This window comes from Cibotium barometz, chromosome 8, assembly GCF_041138505.1.
Source record: "Cibotium barometz isolate CiBa-2024 chromosome 8, ASM4113850v1, whole genome shotgun sequence".
NCBI lineage: Eukaryota > Viridiplantae > Streptophyta > Polypodiopsida > Cyatheales > Cibotiaceae > Cibotium > Cibotium barometz.
The window spans coordinates 10,678,848-10,704,819 of record NC_141053.1 but is presented as its reverse complement, the minus strand read 5'-3'; the positions used below and the strand labels follow the sequence as shown (position 1 = coordinate 10,704,819).

General features: G+C 51.7%; 1 protein-coding gene across 4 annotated transcripts in view; it reads right to left on the bottom strand.

The window, feature by feature from the left end:
- LOC147635890 (uncharacterized) overlaps positions 1-25,972 on the bottom strand; it is a 52,386-nt gene that overhangs the window by 2,124 nt on the left and 24,290 nt on the right. The gene's annotated exons all lie outside the window — the stretch shown is intronic.

Sequence of the window (25,972 nt, the reverse complement as noted above, 5' to 3'; positions counted from 1 at the left end):
TTGCTTTTATTCTCTAATCATCATTATTATCTTTAATCACTTCTCAGAATGATGCTTACACATACCTATGATCCACCCTAATCATGTTTTCCCATAAAATTGCTCTCAAGCACTCACACTTAATCCAACAATTGGTATGAGAGTTAGGGTTCACATTAGACTCATCTAGACTCATATTAGGAGAATCATTAGTAATTAATCACTAATAATAGTGATCATGAGCTAGCTCACAAAACCCACTTACTGCAAATCAGCTCATTTGAGCTTGTTTAAGCTAATCTACAGCGAACAAACTACATACAGCCCTTGCTGAGCCTTTCCACCTAGCTCATATCAAAGGGCACCACTCAATTCGTCAAATTTCACCTTCAAAACATTGCTGCACAGGCGCTGTTTTTCTAGAAAGAGATGGTAACTACATCGCCTACAAAGGGGGAGCGGATAATCCCTTTTAGGGATCGTCAATTGGGTCCAAGAGGGGTCTACACATCAAATCTTGCAGCAATACATCCACTGGTTGTTGGTGAGCACTAAGCTTTTTCTCAGTTTTCTGCTAACTGTGATTAAAAGTGAGATTAATGGGCTGGTACAAGTACAAGGACTGGTACAGCCGGTACAATGGTTGGTACAGTAGGTACAATGGCTGGAAATCATAATAAAATGATTAAATACCTTGTCTTCAGTATTTCTTCGCGATGGAAGCCTCCAAAACAGTCCCCAACAGCCGGTATACTTCATGGGCAGCCGGAGAGAGAGAGAGAGAGAGAGAGAGAGAGAGAGTAGCCATCATTAGGGCAGCCTGTTAACGGTGCTAGACGCTAGTGTGCAGCAAGAAAGCCTCTATTAATGAAGAGAGGGGGCTCCAATCATAGTTGTTTCTCGTGCCGGTACAAACTGGTTCATACGGTACGAGTTGTACGGTACGATACCGTATGGTACGAGTAGCCATTTCTAGCCGTTGCGCTGCCCGTTTCCTGCGCCGTTTTATGACCGTTTTAAGGGCCGTTTTTGGCTTGCCTTGTGGCCCATGTGACATGTCACATGTCACATGGGTTTAGGCCTTTGCATGGCCCATTGCCATGGGCCATAGCCCATTCCTATAAAATGCCCACCCCCTAAGCTTCTCTCAAGGCTCTCATTACTCAAGAGTCAAGACTCAAGTGACCATCAAGCCCCCCCCCCCCCTCTCTCTCTCTCTCTCTCTCTCTCTCTCTCTCTCTCAACTCTCAACTTTCAAGCCACTCTCTCCCCCACTCTCTCTGTCAAGCCTATCCATCTCTTGAATCTTCTAACTTCTCTCTCTCTATTACAATGACGAGGGAGAAGAATGAAGCCTTCAATGTGCATGCTATCCATGTAGAGAAAGCCGATGGAAAGTCCAAGTCATAGGGAGGAAAACATCGGGTGCATTCATATATCGCCATATTAAGCAAGCCATCATGGAGGTAAGTTTCAAATTGCACTCAAGTCTTTAAAGTTTAAAGTTTAGGCTTTAGTATATATGATATGTGGCTATGTCATGACTAAGTCTCATACTGCATATGCTCATTGCATCCATTCATGTGCATTGTGACATGTAGGTCGGATCGGAGAACGTGGTGCAAGTCATCCCCGACAACGGTTCAAATTGCCGGAGGAAGACTATCCCTCCATAGTATGGACGCCTTGTGCCTCCCATTGCATTGACTTGCTCATGGAGGATATGGGCAAGTTAGTGTGGATGAAGGAAGTAATGACCGAAGCTATCTCTATTGTCACCTTCTTCACCACAAAGGTGAAGATACTTGCCATGTTCCGTGAACATAGCAAGTTGGAATTGAAGAAGCCTTCATCTACACGCTTCGCCTACATGTGGCTCCTCTTGGAGCGCCTCCACGATGTGAAATCCTCCCTTCGCCAAACAGTCGTCTCCACAATGTGGAATGAGTGGGATGAGCGAGAATCGGCGGAGGCCAAAGCCATGCAACAGCTTTGCCTAAAGGAGGAGTTTTGGCAGTTGGTCCACACTATTGTCATTGCAGTCACGCCGTTCTATAGGGTATTGCGGATGATCGACATGGAGGGAGCCACCATGGGCCTTCTCGTTCACTTCATGAGAGAGGCCATAGCAGAGTTGCGCGCTTCTCCTTCCATCGACGAGGAGAAGCGCAATGGTATGTTGGCCATTGTGGAGAAGAGATGGAAGTGGATGCGAAGACCTATCCATGGTCTTGCCGCATTATTGCATCCGGCTTACAAATCACCCGCCCTCTTCACCAACGTGGAGCTACTTGAAGCCCGAGATGCTTACTTGCCCAAAGCATTGCCGGAGGATCGCCATGGGAAGTTCCTTGAGGAGCTCATAAGCTACAATGACCAAAGGGGAGGAGCCGCATTTGCATCTACTACCTGTTAGAAGAGGGAATCCCTTGTGAAGCCCCTCTTTTGGTGGGAGACATTTGGGTATGCGCTCTCAAGCCTCCAAAAGGTGGGTTTGAGAATCCTAGCTCAGGATTGCTCTTCGGGTGCATGTGAGAGGAACTAGAGTTCCTACTCACTTCTACACACGAAGTCACGCAATTGCTTGAGCACGCACCAGTTAGAGCGGCTAGTGTATTGCCACGCTAACTTGCGCATGGTGCGCGCAATGCAAAAGATGGAATCGGCGAGACATGTATAAGTTACAACTTATAAGTCATAAGTTATAAGCATTCAAATTTCAAACTTCAATGTCTATTGAAATTTGAAACTAAATTCTAATACATTGCTTGTCACTTGATCATTGTACAATGTAGGTGAATGTGGATGCATTCAAGCTCACAGGGGGCACTCTTGAGAGTGTTAACAAAGTGCAAGATGAGGAGGAGGAGAGGATCTATGCAAAGATCTATCGAGAGCTCGAGTCGTTTGATCGACTACCTACTCGCACTCGTCGTGGGCGTGGAGATAGTGTCAGAGAAGTGCAAGTAGGAAGCTGTGGATGCACGGTTCATGGTGCTTCTAGGGACATAGTGTGTGCGGCGTGGTTCGGGTAGCTCCACACTCGCTCCTGTAGATGAGGATGCTCCCTTTGGCTTCTCACATGAGCTTAGAGAGCCCGAGTTCAATGATGAGGGCAACCTTCTTAGCAATGGCGACTTCGGCGAGGCCACTGATGTGTCCTCTTCTCATGAGGATGATTTCAGCGAGAGCTCTGATAGTGATGCTCTCGCTCTGATAGTGATGCCTTTGTCTAGTCTCTCCTTGGGCCTTGGCTCTCTTTTTGTACTCGCGCCTAGCGCGCATGATCGCATCGCACCCTGTGCTTTATGTACTTTTGTTTGTCACTTCAAACTTGTTTTGATATTTTGGTTTGAAACAACTTATCTAGACTCTACTCTTCCAAATTGAAAATGTCTATGTTTGTAGGTGTTCTTTAATTAAAAAACTATATTTTATCGTACAGTATCCCAAATTTTCATATCGTACCAAAAATTCCCGTACAGTATCGTATTTTCGTACCATGACAACTATGGCTCCAATTTATAGATCTGGGGCTCCCATGAGTGGAAATGGAAAGAGAAAGCTATGATGACAAGTGGAGAGCCACACAAAAGCTGAAGTGACAAGTGTCAGGCCACTTGTCTCACTTTGATCCACTTTCTAACAAGTGTCAAGCCACTTGTATCACTTCGGTCCACTTTCTTGCCACATGTCCCAATTGAAGAGATGGGTCCTTCCATAAACTTTATCTCTAAAAATATCCCAACTGGTAGACATTCTGTCATAGGCACTTTGCCAACTCTTGGTATCTGCTCAATCCTAGATGTAATGACGCAAACAGAATTTCCATTGGAGTTGGGACAAAATAGCAACTCTCCTAAATTAGGAGTGTGGTCCTTTGTATTCTAGGATAATCCCCCATTCCGAAAGCTTGTACTTTTCAAATATTTAGACGTCTTGGAGTCCACCAAACCCCTTTCACACCTAGAAATGTCTAGGCTGGTGACATCTGGACTTGGACTTAGACTTGGATTCATTGGATTTGGATTTGGCTATTAGATTTGGTACTAGCCCGGTGAGAGATACTTGTGGGTCATCCTCGTGGTGTGCTTGGCATCAGAGATCTCGTGCCTCGACATTGACATCGACTTGGATATCCTACATCGGCATATCTGTTTGTTTTGTATTCATTGATTGTATTGATCCTGGCTAGCGTGCCCGTGGATTGTTCCTAAATAAATTCCTGAAAGGAGGCGGGGTCTGTTCCCCGCTCAATGTGGTGTACTGTGCAAGATCCCCATTCCCTTCTCTCTCCCCTCTCTTTATATCTTTATCTCTTGGACACATGGTTGAGTCCCTCATTGCACGCCCCACTGGGCTTTCAAAAACAGCTTTTTGTCCAGCCCTAAAAAGGGAATTTACTAGGCTTTTATTGGTTTTATTTAGGATTTTTGTGTCTTTGCTGCTAGCCAACAGCCTTTAGGCTGGCCGACCAGCAGTCCCTCACCATATATATAGGTAGCCTCATCATTCATCAGGGTGTACCACTTCTTGACCATATCTGGTACCATTTGCTGCTGTTGTTGATGCTGCCGGCGCACACACCACATTGCTTTATCATCATCACCTGACAGTACAGCACCTCAGCGTTTACTGGCCACACCTTGGGACAGCAGCCCACTCTCTGCTAGAGGCCACACCATGGGACAGCAGCCCTCTCTGCTACATAGATTACATCAGCGATACATATCTGATCATGGGACAGCAGCCCTCTCTGCTACAATAGAGCATATCAGCGTTTTATCTTCAACTCATGGGACAGCAGCCCTCTCTACTACATAGAGCACTTCAGCGTTTTTCTTCAAGCTTCAGGTACGCAACACCCTAGTCACCCGAGCCTGCACCCTTCGGGTACGCAACACCCTTGTCACCAGAGCCTGCACCACTACACCACTCGGGACGACAGCCCTCTCTACTCTTCATCTACCACCTCAAGTACCGCAGCACCCTTGTCACCAAAGCCTGCATCACCTCATCCTCCGCTGCCACTACCACCTTGAAGTGCCTCTGCATCCACCTCATCTTCCGCTGCCACTACCACCTTGAAGTGCCTCTGCATCCACCGACGCGAGCCTTCGACACCAACCACCTCTCGGAGTGCTATGCCTCACATCAACGCGAGCCTTCGTCTCATCAACCGTGCTTCGGCTCTGACATCATCTCTACTTCTACACTAGTCTTTCTACTCAGAGTCGGCTCACATCATAGGGCTCTTGTACATATGCTCATTCACCATTATATATATACTCACTCTCCCATTTCATGCTTTGTTGTTTTGCTCTGATCTCTCGTACATCTGGTCCTTTCGTCATTTTGCCCTCACATATGGTATCAGAGCTATCATGAGCAAAGGGATGAATACCTCAAGAGCACAGAGCATGGATTGTCTACCCGCACTCCCAGAGGACCAATTTTTCTCACCAGAAGTTGATTCTCCAAACTTTGATATGGACCACACAGGGAATGGGACTTCTTACTTAGAGAAGAGCCCCGTTCAAGATCTCACTTTGGGAGATGATCAACCCATCTACATCAACTCACCTTCACCACCTTTGCCATCAAGATCGCCCTCTCTAACTTTATCCGATTTCATTTCCAGAGGGGGATATATTCCTTCTGCCAATGTGTCAGTGTGGGACCCTGGCATCCATCATCTTCTCTCTTCTTCCCTCGTCTTCTCTCGTGGTTCCCTTTTTGGCCTGAGAGGGGGTGTGTGAAAACAGCTTTTTGTCCAACCCTAAAAAGGGAATTTACTAGGCTTTTACTGGTTTTATTTAGGATTTTTGTGTCTTTGCTACTGGCCAACCAGCAATCCCTCACCATATATATAGGGTAGCCTCATCATTCATCAGGGTGTACCACTTCTTGACCATATCCAGTACCATTTGCTGTTGCTGTTGATGCTGCCGGCGTGCACACCACATTGCTTTCTCATCATCGACTGACAGTATAGCACCTCAGTATTTACTGGCCACACCTTCGGACAGCAGCCCACTCTCTGCTTCAGGCCACACTGTGGGACAGCAGCCCTCTCTGCTACATTCAGTACATCAGCGTTACATATCTGTTCATGGGACAGCAGGCCTCTCTACTACATAGATTACATGCATATCTAATCATGGGATAGCAGCCCTCTCCGCTACAATAGAGCATATCAGCGGTTTATCTTCAGCTCATGGGACAACAACCCTCTATGCTACATAGAGCACTTCAGCGTTTTTCTTCAACCTTCAGGTACGCAGCGCCCTTGTCACCACAGCTTGCACCACTACACCACTCGGGACGACAGTCGTCTCTGCTCATCATCTACCACCTCAGGTACCACAGCACCCTTGTCACCAGAGCCTGCATCACCTCATCTTCCGCTGCCACTACCACCTCGAAGTGCCTCTGCATCCACCGACACGAGCCTTCGACACCAACCACCTCTCGGATTGCTTTGCCTCGCATCAACGAGAGCCTTCGTCATCGACCATGCTTCAGCTCCGACATCATCTCTGCTTCTGCACTAGTCTTTCTACTCAGAGTCGGCTCACATCATAAGGCTCTCGTACATATGCTCATTCACCATTATATATAGACTCACTCACCTATTTCATGCTTTGTTGTTTTGCTCTGATCTCTCGTACATATGGTCCTTTTGTCCTTTTGCCTTGAGGGCATCCTTGGATGGTCATACTTCACTTCGGCACGACCACCAACTTTAGTAACATGTCTACAGAGAAGAGTACACAGCAGCAGGAAGACGTCTCCCTCAAAGGAGACCATGCTCTTCCTCCGATAGCAGATACCATAGCTCTACGCCGAGCACAAAACCAACTTCTCATGGAGTGTCTCCAACTCTTGGATGCAACCATAGCAAAACCCACTCCACCAGCTACCCCTAACTTTATCTCCCTCTTCTTTCAGATGGAACAACATAGACGAGAGGATAAGACCAAACGGCAAGAAGAAAAAGCTGAAACTGAAGCAAGAAAACAACAAGAAAAAATAGACAGACATGACTATGAGGAAGCCCATCGCAGGCTTGAAGAAGCCCGACGTCAAGCTGAACTCCAAACTCCAGAGAACCACCGAGAGCTCGATCGAGAGCAAATGCACCAGCAAGAAAAGGAGGCCATGCATTTGAAATTTCAGCACATCCTCTCTTCAGTTTTCCCACCCATAGGTGCCACTAGCCAGACTCGCGCGATATCAACGACTATCATCCGAACTCAATCAAAATTTAGTACATATGATAGTAAGTGTGATCAGTTAGCTGTCAATCAAATTATTCATCAGTTTAATGCATATTTTCCTTTGGCAAAGATCCTCAAGATAAAGTCCACGTAGCGGCTCCCTACCTCACGGGTGAGGCAACATTGGTCTATATATATACTGTCATAAGGCCAGATGACTCTGAACTTGCGAATAATTTTAAAAGAAAGAAGAGAATCACCAAAAACAAACAAAATTTAAATTATTATTATTATTAAATTAAATTAGAGACACTCGAGAAAAAAATAATAATAATAGTAATAATAACTTGCAAAAATAGACAAAAATATAACTAAATCACACACTCCCACATACACACAAACAAATTCTTTTTTTTTTTCCCGAGAAAAAATCCTTTCATTAGTTATATAAAAACGCCCATAGGGCTACAAAAGATCCTGCTCATAAGAAAAACAGAGCAGTGAACAAAGCAAGGCAGCCTGGGAGACTCTCCCTAGGTGCTACAAAATACAAGCATCAGTACAAATAACTGAGGGACTAAATCATACAATAGGAGGGGGGAAAAGCCAAACAGGTGGCCTGTAATGCCAACGGGGGGATCCCGCGTGTAGGGTATAGAAGGGGCCGCTGCGCCAGGTGGTGTGAAAGGCCTGGCGCCGCAAGATCGCCCATCCGAGTCGCCCCGGATGCGGTCATACTGTCCTCGCAGGGTGTGGATCAACTCCTACCAAATCCCCCGTACAGTCTCTGCTGGAGGCTCCAGTCTCCCCTCAAAGGCCCTGAAACACCGGGCCCTCCAGGTGAACCAGATGGTGAGGCTGCTGAGGAGCTCCCATCGTAAATCCCTCTCCTGTGTCCAGCTAGCGGACGAGAAATCCAGTGATGACGGAACAAGGCGAGGCTGGCCCCTAATGAATCTGATGGCCTGACTGTCCTGCTCCATCTCATAACCCATAGCAGGCCCTGACGAAGTCGACCAAGCAGCGGCACCCGACGTAAACATACCCTCTGGAGAGAGGGGGACCAAAATACGCAGCATCCGCAGCCAAATCTGCTGCGCCTGAGGGCAATCCCATAGGCAATGTCTCTGTGTCTCCATAGGGTGGCCGCATCGGACGCAGGTCGCCGGAAGACCGCTGAAAACAAGCCAGGTGCCAACTGCTGAGCCCCTATGGGCGACCAGCCCCCACTGGAAAGTCGAGATCCTGCGGGCCTGTCGACTAGCCCAGAGCCGGGCCCAAAAATCCTCCAGGAACTCCTGTGAGAGTCCCTGTAGTCGCCAGTGCCCCGCTGCCGCCGCTGGAGAGACCATCCTCCTCGCCGTCAAAATATGCCGCCCCAGCCGAACAGTATAGTGGAAAAAGGTGATCTCTGTGGCCTCAAGGGATGCATAAGGATCATGCCACTCGTACTCCCCAGGGTCCCACTGTAGCCGGGCGAAGGGGCGCACTGCATATGCCCATATGCGCCAATCCGAGAGCACATCTGCAGGGTCTGGGTCAATATGCCACTTCCAAGAAGCGGCGGCCACTACCCGTATCCTCTGAAAGGTGCACTCTGCAACCAACAGCGACTCCACCTCCACTCTCTGAAGTCTGCCCTCGTCCTGAATCTCACAGTAGAGACATCTGCCATCCTCAGTGCTAGCTCTGACAGCAATCAGGATCTCCAACTGTGTAAAGGCTCCCATCCACCGTGGAGCCACTGGCTCGATAGGCGTGAACCACTCCTCTGTGAGTGCCTCCTGAATATCATCCCTCATAATCAACCCCCCTCTGAAGTGACTCAGCCTCTCCACCTAGATCTCCTCTGGGAGACTGCAGAAGGCCTGCCAGTCTCCAAAACTGCGTGCTGGGCCTGCCGCCAAGGGTCCCCAGGCTAGACGAGGCCGAGAACCCAACATATGACCCTGCTCTGTGCGAACCGCTGGGCTCCAAATGAGCGGCTGTCTGGCCCGCTCCTCAACACAAGAAGGAGGTCGCTGAGACAGCCCCGGTCTCAGCAGCTCCCAAGCTCTCAGGATGCTCAAAGCAAATCTGTCCTCCCATCCTCTACTGAGACCTGTCCTCCTCATCTCTATGAAGATCCATCGAATCTCTGGTGCCCAAGTACCCCCTGCTGGGGGAGCCCGAGCCTACAACCGCTGCAAGAGAAGCTCTTTCCAAGGCTCAGCGCCTGGAAGAAGCCCCCAAACAATAAGCTTCCCCAATAAGGCTCTACTCTGATCGACTGGATCTATAATGCCCAAGCCTCCCTGAGCCAGCGGAAGTGTAATAACTGCCCATGCAACCTTTGCCCGGGCTGGCTGACCGTCCCGCCCAGACCACAGAAAGTTCCTGATCAACCTCTGTACCTGGCTGATACAAGAGCTCGAGAAGATCCAGTGAGACGTAATGTACCACATGGTCGCTAACAGCACCTGATTTGCCACCACCACCCTCCTAGCCAAGGATAGTCGAGTTGTACTCCAATACAAAAGCTTCTTCCGAATGCTCAGAAGAAGCGGGGCAATCTGCTGCTCAGGTGACAAATCTAGTCCAATCTGGCATCCCAAATACTGCACTGCTGTGCCAGGAGGAATCCATCTAAAACCGGGGTCCCGGCTCCATGCTGGAGTGGGAGCGCTGCTGATCCAAAAGGCCACTGTCTTGCGCCAATTGATCAATGCTCCCAAAGCTGCACTAAAAACCTGGAGCGACTGCTCTGCCCGAAGAAGATTGGCCTCTTGGCCATGCAAAAATAAACCCGTGTCGTCAGCAAACTCAGCATCGAGCAAGTCCTCCCCCCGGACTGGGAGCTGGAGTCCTCTCAAACCAACCTCCTCTGCCGTCAAATACATGCTCATAGCCTCCGCAAAGAAGAGAAAAAGAAAAGGGGCGAGGGGACACCCCTGATGGACTGATCTGGTCAGCTCAAAACTCGGCCCCCGTCCTCCTACAATCAACACCTCGCTACGAGCTGTGGAATACAGAGCCGCCACCCCTCTAATCCAACCTGGCTCAAAGCCCAGGCGAAGCATAGTGCCCTCTAAGAAACCCCAATCGACTCTATTGTATGCCTTCTCAAAATCGAGAAGCATCACGACCAAGTCCTCACCAAGAAATCTAGCTCGGGCCGTCGCCTCCCAGAAGGTGAAGATGTTGTTAAGGATACTGCACTCCTTGACAAATCCTGTCTGGGTAGCATGAATCAACTCCCCCAGGAAGGGCTGGATCCTCAAACTCAAGGCCTTTGCTAAGACCTTGTAGACAGTATTGAGGATCGTAATAGGTCTCCAATGCCGAATATCATCTGATACTCCCTCCCCCTTGGGGATAAGAAAGATCAAGCCCTCTGAAAAGCTCTGTGGCATCACCCCAGTGTCCAAAACATACTGAAAGCCCCTGCGGAGGCCTGGCCCCAAAAGGTCCCAATAGCGCATAAAAAAGGCAGGCGTTAGTCCATCCTCCCCTGGGCAACTATGTCGCGGCAGGACCCTCAAGGCCTCAGCAAGCTCAATCTCTGAAAGAGGCGCACCAAGAACTGTACGCATACAATCTGTGACCCTCCTCTGCACATGGGCCCACATAGTCTGTCTGCAAGCATCCCGATCCTTAGTGGCTGGCTCCGCTGAAAGCAGGTCTCTATAGAATCCAGTGGCAATGGCTCTAATCTCTCCAGGCTCAGTAGCTACCGATCCATCCAGCCTCCCAAACTGACGGACTCCTGCTCGAGCATGGCGGGGTCCAGTAATCTCAAAGAACTCCCCAGTCACTCTATCACCAAGCTGCGTCCACTGAGAGGCCTAACGACGATAGTAAAACTCATGTCTCTGCTCCTCTGCCTCTCTAACCTCTTGGCATGCCTGGCTAAGCTAGGACGCCACCCACTCACATGCAGGCTGCTGCTCCTGAAGGCGCTGAAGCGAAGCAAGGCTGCGTCTCAGCCGATGCTCCCGCGCGCGAATCTCTCCCAGCCGTGTCAAAGCTGCAGCGTGCAGAAAAGAGCTAAGCTCGATGAGTCCCTGGGCACACTGGCATGCTGCATCCTGGTCAAAGCACTGACTATCATGCCAGATCCTCTCAATGTCCTCAGCGAGACTAGGATCTGTAAGTACCCTCTCTGGGATCCTCAACTGCAAGCTGGCCTCCCGTGTCCTCTCCTCCAATGTCAAGATAACTGGCGCATGATCTGAAAATGAGGTGCCAGCGAGAATGCCGACGGAGCCCCCTCGCTCCCCTAACCAGTCGCCCACATAAAAGCGATCAATCCGTGATAGATTAGTCCCTCCCTGCCGGCGATCCGACCGAGAGAAACTAAGACTGTCCTGAGAGCGGGAGAAGGCCCCATGCTACCATGCATAAGTGATCCTCAGTGTGACATGCAAAACCGGTCCCAAGCTGCAAGCTCCGTGCCGTGCACTGTAACATGACTGCCTCCCACCCTATCGGCCGGGTCCTCAAGCATGTTTAAGTCTCCCCCAACACACCAATGTGCGGCCTTTGGCAATGCATCCGTAACCTGGGTCCAGAACTCTGCTCTGGCACTAGCATGGTTGGGCGCATAGACGTTGAGCACGCCCAATAGCTCATCATGCATCCTCAGAATGACATACTGTGCTCTACCAGGCACAATGATCCCTCGATCCACAATGGCCTGCCGCCATACATCTGCAATGACCATGCATACTCCTCCCTGTCCACCCAAAGGACCAAACCCTGCAGACCAAAAGGTGTCCCATCTACCAGGCATCACCGAACCATATCTCCGGATCGTGCTCTCACCCAAGTGGTGCTCTTGCATCATCAAAATATCAATGCTGCCACCAACCAGGCATCTCTGAAGCTCCTGCCTCAAGCAACCACGATAGCGTATAAAATGTGCTCCGCCAAGGCCCTGTACATTCCATGAGATGATCCTCATGGATGACCTGCTGAGGTGGATGCTGTCTCAGCCGTACGGCGGGCCTTCGCAAGCGGCTTGGATGGAGAGTAGTCCCCATCCGAGCGGCTGCGAAGCCGAGTGGCTGTGGCCCATGGCGACTGCCTCCCACTCTGACAAAGCAACCTCGTGTATACATACATATCCAGGGTCGCGTGCTAAGTCTGCCACTATGCGAAGTTGCGAACGACCAAATGACGAATCCCTAAGGCGTCCACACTCCCGGGATCCAAGAAAAAGTGAGCCAACTCCCATAGTCGGCCTATCACATCTGTCACCTCCAGATCGCTCACATGGTGAGAAAACTCAACTGCCTGAGTCTTCAAGGTGCTAAGAGCGAGCTCCAGAGTCCACTCCCGGTCACATGGGCCACAGAGAGGGAACGAGAAGGCCACCGCTGAATCAAGTGCCTCCTCCCCGCGGGCCAGAGGTATCACTACATGAACTCGGATGGGTGCTGGCTCATGGGGGTCCTCTGCTCCAAAAAGCCGTGTGAAGGAGTAATCAAAAGTCTCCGAGCGCTGTCTAGTGCCGAGGTGACTCAGCCGACTGCGAATAGATGATATCCGTGAAGCCCGAATCGGCATGGTAAGTCTCCTCTGCGGTGCTCGATCAAGATCGGTGCTCAGAGCCCTCTTGACTGCAGGTGAACGCCAGGGGACTGCCAAGGCCTCCCGGGGAGCTGGGAGGGGAGGGGAGGGGAGGAGGGCGAGGGAGGTGGAGAAGGAGCCGCTGCCGAAACCGGAGCAGGGACGGGAGGCGGCGAAGGTGTAAGCGAGGCGGTATGGGGGGATGGGGGTGGGGGGGGGGGTGAAGGAGGGGGTGCTGGCATCTCCTGGTCCTCAGTCGTCGCAGGGGTCTCCTCCTGGAGGGGAGCAAAGTTGTTCCTCACGGGAACCCAGTGATGCTGAGACTGTGGCTGCTGCTGCAACGGTCTCTGGGCGTGCTGTTGCCCCGGTCTCCCTCGACGGCGCCCCTGTCCAGGCTGCCACTCCGAGGTCTCTGTGGCCTGAGCAAGTGTACTAGAGGCTGCCTGCCGAGCCGCATCTGTGGGCGGGCCATCAGGGCCTGCTACTGCAGTGAAGGTCGGGGTCTCCTGCGAGGGCAGGCCTTGGCCAGATGATCGACCTGCCTGCAAATAAAGTACTGGTTCGGGAGCCCCAAGAACTCCACTCTCTGATCAATCCATCCCCCCCCTATCCTAGGTAGCTGGATGACCTTCGGAAGGGAGGAGATGTCAGACACCAAAACTCTAACTGAAGGTAGCCCAGCTGCTCTGGCCACCACTGAAGCTGCTGTGGGGCCAGTCTCTAGCACCGAACCCACCAATGCTCCTAGCCTAGGAAGGAGCGGAAGGTACTCCCGGCGGAGTCCAGGGAAGCAAACTGTAACATGGAAAAGGCGCTCTCCCTGCTCGGCCGCTGCTGGGTCAAAGCCATGCTGCCAAGGTCTGAAGAAAGCCCGAGCACCCCTGATGTCAAGGGGACTCATGGCTAGGACCTTGGCCACGCTCTGGGCTGTCTCGAACTCGATCTAGTAATGTCCACGGCCCAGTAGCTGAACGTCCAGGATCTTGCCCACATCTGCAAGAAGGCGGGCCTGAAGAAGATCCTCGATCTCCCCTCTGCTGGGACGAGTGCCGACTATACGGCAGATGGTGGAATGTGCCTGAAGGCGTTCCACCTCTGCGGCGAGGCTCGCTTCCTCTTCCGGCGAAAGAGAAAGCCTGATGGGGGTGTCCTCAGGGGCGGGCGAGGGGGCTGCGGATGAGTCCCTCTGAGGGGGCTGCGGATGAGTCCCTGTGAGGTGGGGCGGGAGGAACCTCCATCAGAGTCTGAAGCTGTGTCGAAGGCGGAGCGGAGACGGAGAACCTGCAAGAACCGAGCAGCACACGAAGGAGGGGGAAGGCGAAAGGTTTTTTTTTTTTTTAATCCCTGGGGGCGGAGAAAAACAGAAAGAAGAGGAGGGGAGGGGGGAGAGGCGGCGAAGACGGAACCCTGGGGGGGGGGGGGAGGGTAGCACGAAAAAAAAGCGGGAGAGGGGGGAGCGAGAGCTGGCGAAGGGGGGGGGGGGCGAGGCGCTGAAGAGGAGGGGGGTGAGCACAAGGGCGAAGAGCTACAGGGGGGGGGGGGGGCGAAGGCGAAGTGCAGGGGAGGGGGGCGCTTCTAAAACCGGTCTATGGACACATAAAGCGGTAATTCATTCATAAATAACCTGGACTTATTCAGACACACAATCACAGAATCCTCGCTCCCTCGCTCAACAACACATTGGCCCCGAAGTCCGGCGCCCCTTGCGGTATTTCTTTATTGTTAAAAAGTTGGAAAATACAAAGCACGAGTGCAACAGAGCACTCTACTTGCACCAGCTGAGTTTTACAAATTCTAGGAGAAATTTGCCAGCATAACTGCACTAAAACTGTCCCATAACATCTCAGAATGAGTCCCAACTGACAGGCTCACTTCCATAGGCATCAGACTACCCAATGGAGTCCAAAACATCACAATTCAGCTTGCAGTAATTTTCTGCACAGACCTGTTTTCAGCTCTGGTTTCAGCCCAAATCAACCCTTGTACTGTCCTGGAAGACTTTAGCAAAGTCCTACTGCATTCTGGCATCAACCGGGCAACATAACAGCCCAAAAACAGCACCTAAACAGTGCTGAAACAGCGTTGTATTGAAGAGGTTATTACCCTCTTCCGTCCCTGCTTTGGTGTAGGAACTAACTACACCGGTTCCTGTTCAAGGAGGCAACTAGCCTCTGCATATAGGCATGAAATTCACACAAGTCTGCAAGAGAGAGAGAGAAGCTGTGGGGAGCAAGCTCAACCCTCAATACATGAGTTGCAGGGCAAGGGAGTGCACCACAATAGCTCTTTACCTGCAACAATCCACCATAATGGCTGCAAATGGGCCTCATTCAGCCCAAAATCCCACGCTTCCCTCTTCCTAGTGTGGAAAATGCACAAAAATTTGACACTTGGCACATTTTAAGCCTTTTCCACATGCAATCTTCCAAGCTAAAAATCTCCTGACTCGTTCACATTCTCACAACAGTCCTTTGCCAGCTTTTGGTCCCCTTGACATTCTGCACAAACTGACGCGAACACTTTTCAATTCCGACACTGCCCAAAATAGCAGTTCCCTAGATTTTAGGGATGATGTCATCTGCATTCCTTCTGGTCTCCTGACCATCTTTGACCACTATGGTCACTTCAGAATTTGCTTAGAATTCAAGATACATTCACATTTCGGTGGCGGCCACTTACTAGTGTAAACCGGCCTATGCCCTCATTCAGTGGCCATGTCCTGGACACTGTCATTCATCTTTCAGTGCAGTTCTCAGGCTTAGCCAACCACTGGTCCAAAGTCCCACTGGCTGACCCATTCTGACATTGCAATGGCCCAAGCCCTTCCAAGAGATCCCGGGGGAAAACAACAGCAACCAAAGAGAAAGAAAAGAAAAATATATATATTTATAAAGAAATGTAAATAAAGAAAACAACTGCAAAAAGTTTCACCTCCTGGTGACAGCTTCAGCGCAGGCAAACCAGGCTGGGGGGGGGCGGCGAAAACCTGAGGGCAGGCGGAGGGGGGAAAGCGCGAGGGCGGGCAGGGTGAGGGGTGTGCAGACAGAAGCGCGAGCAGGGGGGAGCGCGGGAGCTTCAGCGAGCCGTTATGTCCCTCTTATCACTTTAGCACAGTAGTTAGGATTATCTGAGCAGGCCAAGATGGATCAATTCATTCGTGGATTAGATCCTAACATCCAGTTCACAGTTCGTAACTTTGAATCCAACACATACGACTGAGCTTTGACACTCGCTCAAAATGAAGAAATGAAGATGAACGGGGACAAGCCAAAACAGTCGCAGTCTAGTATCAAACCCTAGCAACAGCAATCTACTTCGCAGCCGACGAAAGGTAATTCGTCTTTTCAAGACGCTAAGAAAGACGACAGTTCTAGCTCTAGTTCAAGGAGTAAGAAGGATACCCAATCCAAACCTAAGAAGACCCTTGAGGAAAATGCTAAAGCAAGTGTCATGGCCCTGTGAAAATGGAACAGTACAAGTGTGGGCATGGTGGTTGCAGAGTCAGAATATTGAAAGATTCACATGGGGGGTGCCCGGACAGAGTTAAAGATGTGTGGACATCCCTAGGTGTGAAGAGGGGAACTAGAACATTAAACTTTTAATGTTTATTAAAGTTGCCCCTAGGCCTTAGTGGCCCCTAGGGACTTTTAAAGTTTGGGGGCCCTAGGATTTTTATGGGGAGGAGGCCACTCCACTTTTGGAGTGAGTGCTTCTCTCTCCTCCCTCTCTCTCTAGCTTTCGGGAAAAGGAGTCGTGGAGGATTGATGCGCTTGTGTACATGCGTGGAAAAGCTGAAGAGAAGAGTCGACTGCAAATTTTGTGTGTGCTACTGCTGCTGTTTTTCTGAGTGCAAACCAGCCGTACAACACTGTACGGCCAGATCTGCTGCAAGTACTCTCTCTCTCTGGGTTTGGCTGCGCACAGGAACTGCTGCCTGTACATCTGCCCAGGCGACTGTACGGACAGGCTGCTGGTTCAGGTACACTCGTACAGTACTGTACGACTGCCGTACAGTGTACGGACAGGGCTGACACAGGCTGCGCTGGACTGAACTGCAGTAGGCGGCGCTGGACAGGTCTGACTGCGCAGGTTCAGGCGAGTACAAGTGTGGACAGCAGGCTGCGTTTGCAAGTACAACTCCTGGCACGTATTCCGAGGTAGTACAGACGGGTACGGGACTGTTTTTCAGATCTGTACATTCAAAGACAGCATAGAAGTGAACACAAGGAGGAGGGTACAGACAAGTACGTGCATGCGTGTGAAGCAGGGTTGTGGAAACAAGTGCCTGCAAGTACAGATTGGTACCGTTGTTTTCTCCAGTGCTGATTCACGAGCTGATTTTGGTAAGCTCTTCATCTGTTCATCTATCTCTCTTTCTACTGCTTGATGTCTGTTGCAGATATGAGCTATCTGGCCCCTTGTGAGAGGAGGGGTATGGCAGATTGACAAGGGTTGAGACAGAGTTTGGACAGTACATGTATGTATGAGCTGAGATGTTGTATCATGCACTTGAGTTATGCCAGATGTATGCTCATGGCTGCCCTGCTTAGTGGTCTTGGCTGATCAGAGGGAGGCACAGTGTGTTATTGTGAAACACAGATCTGTGTGCATAGATCCTCTGTGCTAAGAGGTATTGTGGGCCGTCAGATTGGATATACAGGTGTAATCTCTTGGCTGATTTTTGTTGTACTCAGCCATTCATATTTTTGGAATTGAATAAAGAAATACCGCAAGGGGCGCCAAGCTTTGGGGCCAACAGGTGTCGCTTTGTTTTCAGATTCGGGCGCTCTAGCTCCAATCTGTTTTGTTTTCATATCTAGACTACAAGTGGACGGGTGACTGCTAGTCTACCGCACTCTGGTTTCTATCAGAGGCCGGTTTCAGCAAGCATCTCCAAAGGCTGTCTTCCTCCAGAGGAGCAAAGGAAGTACCAATCAGAAAACAAATGTCTTTTCTGTCATACCATTAGGCATGGTAAGAAGGATTGTCAGAAACGGCAAACGAAGCAAGCCTCCAAGCCACCTTCTTCCACAGTTGCCTCAGCATCTCCTGCTCCTCCATCCCCGCCTACTACCACCGATGCAGTTCAGCTTTTACCTTCCATGCATCTTGTGCCATCTCTGGTATTTGATGCTAAGCAGGAGGGTGAGAGTAAAGCTGCACAGATAAGCCTCATCCAAGCTTATGGCTCTACCAAGGACCACCAATTTGTAGTCCTATTGACATGGGCAGTTCTGAGGACGACATCTCTCCCTAGTTGGCTACCAAAATGAGCTATACATTAGTGCCCTATCATTTGGATGTGGACGACATCTCTCCCTAAGGACGACATCTCTCCCTAGTTGGCTACCAAAATGAGCTATACATTAGTGCCCTATCATTTGGATGTGGACGAGTTTACACCTGGTCTCCGCACCCACATTTCTCAAAAGGCACAACAGTTTTCCTTTCAAGTTCAAAAGGCCTCATTCCAACGAGATTTCATTGTCTCGCCTCTTTTGGGGTGTGATATGATTTTAGGAATCCAATGGTTTCGTCAGTATGAGCCTATTCCCGATTAGGGACATGACACTTTTACTATCTGTAAAGGTTTTCCAGAGCCCATCATGATTCGTGGGGATAGGAGCATTCTCGGCATCCCTTTGATTTCTCATCTCCTGGCCCGACGAGCTATCCACAAGGGAGCGAAAGGAGCATTGATTTATGTTCATGCTCAAACAGCCTCTACCTCATCAATAGCAGCTATCTCATCTTTATCTCCAGTCCCACAGTTAGCAAGTCTCCTGTCTCAACACCAAGCATTATGCTTAGGGACGATGTCCCACACCCAGTCTCCCCCCCTCTCATCCTGAGAACCATCATATCAATTTGGTCCCTAGATATAACATGCAGCGGAAGTATTCGTAATTAAGGATCCTGTCACACAAGTCTCACACCGTCTTCTTTTATCCTAAGTTTTGCGAGTTTACCATCCACTTTTATAACTTCAAACTTTAAGAGATTTAGAGAGAGAGAGAGAGAGAGAGAGAGAGAGAGAACTGTACACCAAATTGGGTCCCAAATTACCCACTAAATGGTCCCCTCCTATTGCTAGGAGTAAGAATGACTTTGGACTGTAGATAAGCCAAGCGCAAGATCTCTGAAGACCAAGAGCCGAGCTGAACTGTACACGGCTATAGAATCATCAATGATGACCAATCTCAAGCCTATGCACTCTTCCCAATGGAATGTAGAAAGGCTGCAAATCTGAGGCTGAGATATGGGCTGTTTGAGACTGTTTCTATGCTGTGTCTGAATGATGTAAATGAATGAATGCATGCGGGTTACATTCACCAGAGTGAAGTAGCAGAACGATAATGATATGAATGCTGAAAACTGCTTGCAAGCAGAAAACGCAAGGTTCCCTGGAGGCTGAATGCTATTTGTTGTTGCGCTTTATTGTTGGCGTGCTGAAAGCTCGAGCGTTTATGCTTCAATAGATGAAGGATGAAAACGCTGCTCCAAAACACTGATGCTGTTGGGCTGAGTGGTCAATTGTTTTATGCTCCTTGTGCTAAAGGCTCAAACACTTGAATGCTTGATGGCTGAATTATAAGATGGATTAGGTATGAGTGCTAAGGGGCTGGTCGGTTGGCTGTAGGGCTGGCCGACTAGATCCCTAATACTACACGACTGGATATTATAAGATAAATGGGTTATAGATGGTATTTAAATGCTGAAAATTGATGAATAAATACTATAAAATATGGAAAAATTACCATTTAAAGATCTGATGCTTCTGCAATGGTCTAGATGGCCAAGAATGACCTCCGTAGTTCATGCCTAACATATCCTGGACTGAGGATTACAATGGGATCACAGCGTACGACAAATATCAATCCTAAAGGGTTCTGTCATGACCCTGTGAAAATGGAACAGCACAAGTGTGGGCATGGTGTTTGCTGAGCAAAAATATTAAATGATTCACATTTGGGGTGCCCGGACAGAGATAATGATGTGTGGACATCTCCAGGTGTGAAGGGGGGAGGACATAGACGACCTAACCTAGAAACAACAAGCTAGAACAACAAAACCCGATAGGTTCTGCGCTCGTTGAAGCTCCCGTCGCCTCGCTTCCTCTCCTCGCGCATCCCCCTTGTCTTCGTGCCCCCTCTCTGCTGCGCCTCATCCTCCCCCATCCGCTCGCTTCCTCCATTTCCCAGTTGCGCGCAGCTCCCGCCGTCCCCTTTGTTGGGGTTTTTTTTTCGATTTTTATCATTCGCCTTCTCCTTGTTGCTTCCGCCCCCCCTCCTCCTTTTTTCTTTTTTATCATTCGCCTTCTCCTTCTTGCTTCCGCCCCTCCCTTGGGGTTTTGTTTCGTTTTTTCGCTCCGTATCCCGCCTCTCTGTGTGCCGTTCGTTTCCAGCAAGTTTCCGCCTTCACCTCGCCTTCGCCGCAGCTTCAGACTCTGATGGAGGCTCCTCCCGCCCCGCCTCAGAGGGACTCATCCGCAGCCCCCTCGCCCGCCCCCGAGGTCACCCCCATCAGGCTTTCTCTTTCGCCGGAAGAGGAAGCGAGCCTCACCGCAGAGGTGGAACGCCTCCAGGCTCATTCCACCATCTGCCGTATAGTCGGCACTCGCCCCAGCAGAGGGGAGATCAGGGATCTTCTTCAGGCCCGCCTTCTTGCAAATGTGGGCAAGATCCTGGATGTACAGCTTCTGGGCCGGGGACATTATCAGATCGAGTTCGAGGCCGCCCAGAGCGTTGCCAAGGTCCTTGCCATGAGTCCCCTTGACATCAGGGGTGCTCGGGCTTTCTTCAGACCTTGGCAGCATGGATTTGACCCAGCAGCGGCGGAGCAGGGAGAGCGCCTCTTCCATGTTACAGTTTGTTTCCCTGGTCTCCGCCGGGAGTATCTTCCGCTCCTCTCCAGGCTCGGAGCATTGGTGGGCTCGGTACTAGAGACAGGCCCCTCAGCTGCTTCAGTGGTGGCCAGAGCAGCGGGGCTACCTTCGGTCAGAGTGTTGGTGTCTGACATCTCCTCCCTTCCTAAGGTCATTCAGCTACCTAGGATAGGGGGGGGTGGATAGATCAGAGAGTGGAGTTCTCGGGGCTCCCGAACCAGTGCTTCATTTGCAGGCAGGTCGGTCATCTGGCCAAGGCCTGCCCTCGCAGGAGACCTCGACCCGCACCACAGCAGCGGGCTACTGATGGCCCGCCCACAGATTCGGCTCGGCAGGCTGCCTCCGGGACACCTGCTCAGGCCACAGAGACCTCGGAGTGGCAGCCTGGACAGAGGCGCCACCGAGGGAGACAGCCACAGCAGCACGCCCAGAGACCGCTACAGCAGCAGCCACAGTCTCAGCCTCACTGGGTTCCCGTGAGGAACAGCTTCGCTCCCCTTCAGGAGGAGACCCCTACAGCGACTGAGGACCAGGAGATGCCAGCTCCCCCTTCTTCACCCCCCCCTCCCCCGTCCCCTTCCTCCGCCTCGCTTCCACCATCGCCTCCTCCCGCCTCCGCCGCTCCGGCTTCGGCAGCGGCTCCCTCTCCACCTCCCTCGCCTCCCCCTCCTCCCCCTCCGCCTGCCTCACCTTCTCGGGAGGCCCTGGCAGTTCCCTGGCGCTCACCTGCAGTCCGGAGAGCGCTGAGCACTGACCTCGCTCGAGCATCACAGAGGAGACCTATGCCGATTAGGGCCTCACGGATTTCATCTATCCGCAGTCGGCTGAGTCGCCTTGGCATTAGACAGCGCTCGGAGGCTTTTGATTATACTTTCACACGGCTTTTTGGAGCAGAGGGCCCCCATGAGCCAGCACCCATTCGCGTTCATGTAGTGATACCTCCGGCCCGCGGGGAGGAGGCACTAGACTCAGCGGTGGCCTTCTCGTTCCCTCTTTGTGGACCTTGTGACCGGGAGTGGACTCTAGAGCTCGCTCTCAGCACTTTGAAGACTCAGGCAGTTGAGTTTTCGCACCACATGAGCGATCTGGAGGTGACAAATGTGATAGGCCGACTTTGGGAGTTGGCTCATTTTTTCTTGGATCCCGGGAGTGTGGATACCTCAGGGATTCGTCATTTGGTCGTGCGCATAGTGGCAGACTTGGCACACGACCCTGGATATGTTAGTATACACGAGGTTGCTCTGTCAGAGCAACCTCCTGCTCTGTCAGAGCAGGAGGCAGTCGCCATGGGCCACAGCCACGGGCGCCTGATCCGGGATTCTTGCAGTACACCGGGTGGGCAGATTCGCAGCCGTTCGGATGGGGACTACTCTCCATCCAAGCCGCTTGCGAAGGCCCGCCGTACGGCTGAGACAGCATCCACCTCAGCAGGGCATCCATGAGGATCATCTCATGGAATGTACAGGGCCTTGGCGGAGCACACTTTATACGCTATCGAGGCTGCTTGAGGCAGGAGCTTCAGAGATGCCTGGTTGGTGGCAGCATTGATATTTTGATGATGCAGGAGCACCACTTGGGTGAGAGCAGGATCCGGAGATATGGTTCGGTGATGCCTGGTAGATGGGACACTTTTTGGTCTGCAGGGTTTGGTCCTTTGGGTGGACAGGGAGGAGTATGCATGGTTATTGCAGATGTATGGCGGCAGGCCATTGTGGATCAAGGGATCATTGTGCCTAGTAGAGCACAGTATGTCATTCTGAGGATGCATGATGAGCTATTGGGTGTGCTCAACATCTATGCGCCCAATCATGCTAGTGCCAGAGCAGAGTTCTGGACTCAGGTTACAGATGCATTGCTAGAGGCCGCACATTGGTGTGTTGGGGGAGACTTCAACATGCTTGAGGACCCGGCAGATAGGGTGGGAGGCAGTCATGTTACAGTGCACGGCACGGAGCTTGCAGCTTGGGACCGGTTTTGCATGTCACTGAGGATCACTGATGCATGGCAGCATGGGGCTTTCTCCCGGTCTCAGGACAGTCTTAGTTTCTCTCAGTCTCAGGACAGTCTTAGTTTCTCTCGGTCGGATCGCCGACAGGGAGGGACTAATCTATCACGGATTGATCGCTTTTATGTGGGCGACTGGTTAGGGGAGCGAGGGGGCTCCGTCGGCATTCTCGCTGGCACCTCATTTTCAGATCATGCACCAGTTATATTGGCATTGGAGGAGGGGACCCGGGAGCCTAGCTTGCAGTTGAGGATCCCAGAGCGGGTACTTACAGATCCCAGTCTCGCTGAGGACATTGAGAGGATCTGGCATGATAGTCAGTGCTCTGACCAGGATGCAGCGGGCCACTGTGCCCAGGGACTCATTGATCTTAGCTCTTTTCTACACGCTGCAGCTTTGACACGACTGGGAGAGATTCGCGAGCGGGAGCAACGGCTGAGACGCAGCCTTGCTTCGCTACAGCGCCTTCAGGAGCAGCAGCCTGCATGTGAGTGGGTGGCGTCCCAGCTGAGCCAGGCACGCCAGGAGGTTAGAGAGGTAGAGGAGCAGAGACATGAGTTTTACTATCGTCGTCAGGCCTCTCAGTGGACGCAGCTTGGTGATAGAGTGACTGGAGAGTTTTTTGAGATCACTGGACCCCGTCATGCGCGAGCAGGAGTCCGCCAGCTGGGTAGACCGGATGGATCGGTAGCTACTGAGCTCGGGGAGATCAGAGCCATTGCTACTGCATTTTATAGTGACCTGCTTTCAGCGGAGCCAGCCACTGAGGATCGAGATGTTTGCAGACAGACTGTGTGGGCCCATGTGCAGAGGAGGGTCACAGACCATATGCGTACAGTTTTAGGTGCGCCTCTGTCAGAGATTGAGCTTGCCGAGGCCTTGAGGGTCCTGCCGCGACATAGTTGCCCAAGGGAGGACGGACTGACGCCGGCCTTTTTTATGCGCTATTGGGACCTTTTGGGGCCAGGCCTCCGCAGGGGCTTTCAGCATGTTTTGGACACTGGGGTGATGCCGCAGAGCTTTTCAGAGGGCTTGATCTCGACACGGGCTTATTTTTGCATGGCCATGAGGCCAATCTTATTCGGGCTGAGCAGTCGCTCCAGGTTTTTAGTGCAGCTTCGGGAGCACTGATCAATTGGCGCAAGACAGTGGCCTTTTGGATCAGTAGTGCTCCCACTCCGGCATGGAGCCCGGACCCCAGTTTTAGATGGATTCCTCCAGGCACAGCAGTGCGGTATTTGGGATGCCAGATTGGCCTTGATTTGTCACCTGAGCAGCAAATTGCCCCGCTTCTTCTGAGCATTCGGAAGAAGCTATTGTATTGGAGTACAGCTCGACTATCCTTGGCTGGGACGGTGGTGGTGGCAAATCAGGTGCTATTAGCGACCATGTGGTACATTACGTCTTGCTGGATTTTCTCGAGCTCTTGCATCAGCCAGGTACAGAGGCTCATCAGGAACTTTCTGTGGTCCGGGAGGGACGGTCAGCCAACTCGGGCAAAGGTTGCATGGGCAGTTATTACATTTCCGCTGGCTCAGGGCGGTTTGGGCATTATAGATCCGGTCGATCAGAGTAGAGCCTTATTGGGGAAGCTTATTGTTCGGGGGTTGCTTCCAGGCGCTGAGCCTTGGAAAGAGCTTCTCTTGCAGCGACTACAAGCTCGGGCGCCCCCAGCAGGGGGTACTTGGGCACCAGAGATTCGTTGGATCTTCACAGAGATGAGGAGGACAGGCCTCAGTAGAGGATGGGAGGACAGATTTGCTTTGAGCATCCTGAGAGCTTGGGAGCTGCTGAGACCGGGGCTCTCTCAGCGGCCTCCTTCTTGTGTTGAGGAGCGGGCCCGACAGCCGCTCATCTGGAGCCCAGCGGTTCGCACGGAGCAGGGTCATATGCTGGGTTCTCGGCCTCGTCTAGCCTGGGGACCTTTAGCGGCAGGCCCAGCTCGCAGTTTTGGAGACTGGCAGGCTTTCTGCAGTCTACCAGAGGAGATCCGGGTGGAGAGGCTGAGTCACTTCAGAGGGGGTTTGATTATGAGGGATGATATACAGGAGGCACTCACAGAGGAGTGGTTCACGCCTCTCGAGCCAGTGGCCCCACGGTGGATGGGAGCCTTCACACAGTTGGAGATCCTGATTGCTGTCAGAGCTAGCACTGAGGATGGCAGATGCTTCTACTATGAGATTCAGGATGAGGGCAGACTCCAGAGAGTGGAGGTGGAGTCGCCTTTGGTTGCAGAGTGCACCTTTCAGAGGATTCGGGTAGTGGCCGCCGCTTCTCGGAAGTGGCATATTGACCCCGACCGTGCTGATGTGCTCCCGGATTGGCGCATATGGGCATATGCAGCGCGCCCCTTGGCCCGGCTACAGTGGGACCCCGGGGAGTACGAGTGGCATGATCCTTATGCATCCCTTGAGGCCACAGAGATCACCTTTTTCCAGTATACTGTTCGACTGGGGCGGCATATTTTGACGGCGAGGAGGACGGTTTCTCCAGCAGCAGCGGGGCATTGGCAGCTATACAGGGACTCTCACAGGAGTTCCTTGAGGATTTCTGGGCTCGGCTCTGGGCTAGTCGGCAGGCCCGCAGGATCTCGGCTTTTCAATGGCTGGTCGCCCACAGGGGCTCAGCAGTTGGCACTTGGCTTGTTTACAGCGGTCTTCCGGCGGCCTGCGTCCGATGCGGCCACCCTATGGAGACACAGAGACATTGCCTTTGGGACTGCCCTCAGGCACAGCAGATTTGGCTGCGGATGCTGCGTATTCTGGCCCCCCTCTCTCCAGAGGGTATGTTTACGTGGGGTGCCGCTGCTTGGTCGACTTCGTCAGGGCCTGCTATGGGCTATGAGATGGAGCAGGGCAGTCAGGCCATCAGATTTATTAGGGGCCAGCCTCGCCTGGTTACAGCACCGGATTTCTCGTCCGCCAGCTGGACACAGGAGAGGGATTTACGATGGGAGCTCCTCAGCAGCCTCACCATCTGGTTCACATGGAGGGCCCGGTGCTTTACGGCCTTTGAGGGGAGATTGGAGCCACCAGCAGAGACTGTACGGGGGATTTGGCAGGAGTTGATTCACACCCTGCGAGGACAGTACGACCGCATCCGGGGTGACTCGGATGAGGCGATCTTACGGCGCCAGGCCTTTCACACCACTTGGCGCTGTGGCCCTTTCTACACCTTACACACGGGATCCCCCCGCTGGCACTACAGGCCACCTGTTTGGCTTCCCCCCCCCCCCCTATTGTATGATTTAGCCGCTCAGTTCTTTGTACTGATGCTTGTATTCTGCAGCACCTAGGGAGAGTCTCCCAGGCTGCCATGATGTATTCGCTGCTC